This window comes from Frankliniella occidentalis, unplaced genomic scaffold (assembly GCF_000697945.3).
Source record: "Frankliniella occidentalis isolate FOCC.00 unplaced genomic scaffold, Focc_3.1 Scaffold3, whole genome shotgun sequence".
In the NCBI taxonomy this organism is placed as follows: Eukaryota; Metazoa; Arthropoda; class Insecta; order Thysanoptera; family Thripidae; genus Frankliniella; species Frankliniella occidentalis.
Window position 1 is genome coordinate 543,744 of NW_026267133.1, and position 1,835 is coordinate 545,578.

The window sequence follows — 1,835 nt, forward strand, 5'->3', positions numbered from 1 at the left end:
GGCACGGGGGGGCTGAGGGGGGACGGCACGGCACGGCTCACCACGGCGCGGTAACAGTCGCCTGTTTGTTGTGAGAGTGTAGCGTGGAGTGCGGTGGAGTACCCCCGTAAAACCGATTCGCGTACCGACAACAACGAGTACGTCAAGATGAGCAAGCTGTACGTGGGTAACCTGGACCAGGACGTGACGGAGCAGGCCCTGCGACAGCTCCTGGACGACCACGGCATCCCGTGCGGCTCCATCCTCGTCAAGCGGGGCGGCTACGCGTTCGTCGACTGCCCGGACCAGTCCGCAGCAGACAAAGCCATCGACAAACTCAACGGTAAGTGCCTCGCGAAGTAGCCAGCTCGCGGGGGCGTGGCCATGCCGGCGTGCTGGCGCCAGTGATAAGCGGCTATCGGCCTGCGCCCCTACGCGCCGGCCCAGCCGTGGCCGCCCTGTGGCAGGCTGCACCGGCTCATGCCGACGCCTCATGGCTCATGCGCCGCAGCCGAGGCGCTGCAAAGGTTAGTCGGCCTCACCAACATGGCCGCCCCGCCCGGGCCGTGCCTGCGCTAGAGCCTGCCAGCGGCATGTGGCCGTGGCGGCGGCCCGGCAGCAAAGCCGGCGAGTCTGCCTTCGCTCCGCAGCTTTGGAACGGCAGGGCGAGTCGTTGAACGGGTTGCCAACTGGTGCAGGTTTGTTGTTCTGTCCTGGTGCACCAACCTGGTCGATGCCGGTGAAAGGCTTGTGTTGGGGGGCGTCGCGCTGACTGTGGACGTCGTCTGCTCCCTGGGGGCGATGATGGCAGCAAGTTCCTTATCACTGGCGGTCTTGTTTTTGTGCAGTCAGTCATCCGGCCATTGATTCAGTTTGTTGAACGAAGCAGTCGCTATCTGCCCCTATTATTTTCTGCTCCAATTTCTGACCCGTGACCTTAGAAATTGCTGAGAACTTGTGGTGTCAGCAATGCTCAGGAAGCACCTGTTGGTTTGTGTTTATTATTTATTTCTACAGTCCATGGCCTTCCTCGCCTGTTATCTTTACATCAATGATAGTAACTTCAAACAAAATTGTTTTATTTTCTACTTACACTGCTTAATCTTGTGGTCTAAAATGTCTTAAAATGTAACCCGACAGTTGTTTAATGTTGTGGACGCTTGGAACGGGAAAACAGCGTCTTTGTAACTTTTGGGGTTTGTTTCCTGCTCTGTCTATTAACTGCATTACTAATGTTTCTGGTGCTATATTATTAACATTCCTTGATGGTTCTAGAGTACCATTAGTTTTATTTATTGGGAGAAAACATCTAAACTTAACCCTTCTGCAATCTTCGAGTCTTGCTTCAGAAATAATTAAATCACACAGTTTTTAACTTTTTGTTTTCATTGGATGGTCTTTGACTAGTGACTCTTATACTAGTTAACTAATTTACTGTAATTATGTTTTGTTTTAAGTAAGTTTTATTACTTTTATCTTCTATTCCACACCCAAACAGAAATTATTACTTACATCAGATTTTCTCACATCTTCTAGATATGTCTATTGGCAAATTTAGTTTGGTTTTTAACGTCTTCCACTGAATAGAACTGTACTCTGACAAACTAGATGTTCGAATCATTCATTCTGCAAGAATTGAATTTCTCTACTTACACTTTTCTTAAAAAAGCAGCAGATCAACTGATATTAGTTTACTGCAGACTTTCTTGATCTATGGTAGTCGTGGACATGCTCAAATCTTGAGCACATTCTTTTCTCCACCTGCATGTCTTAACCAAAATTTTCCTCGGCATCTATCACCACGCCCGCAAGGGGTGTAAATCTCTGTCATTTGACTTTTCATTTTCTCATAGGAT

At 49.2% G+C, this 1,835-nt stretch overlaps 1 protein-coding gene across 5 annotated transcripts in view; it reads left to right on the forward strand.

The window, feature by feature from the left end:
* The window catches only part of LOC113209425 (insulin-like growth factor 2 mRNA-binding protein 1), an 18,824-nt gene that overhangs the window by 4,228 nt on the left and 12,761 nt on the right, over positions 1-1,835 (forward strand). The gene's annotated exons all lie outside the window — the stretch shown is intronic.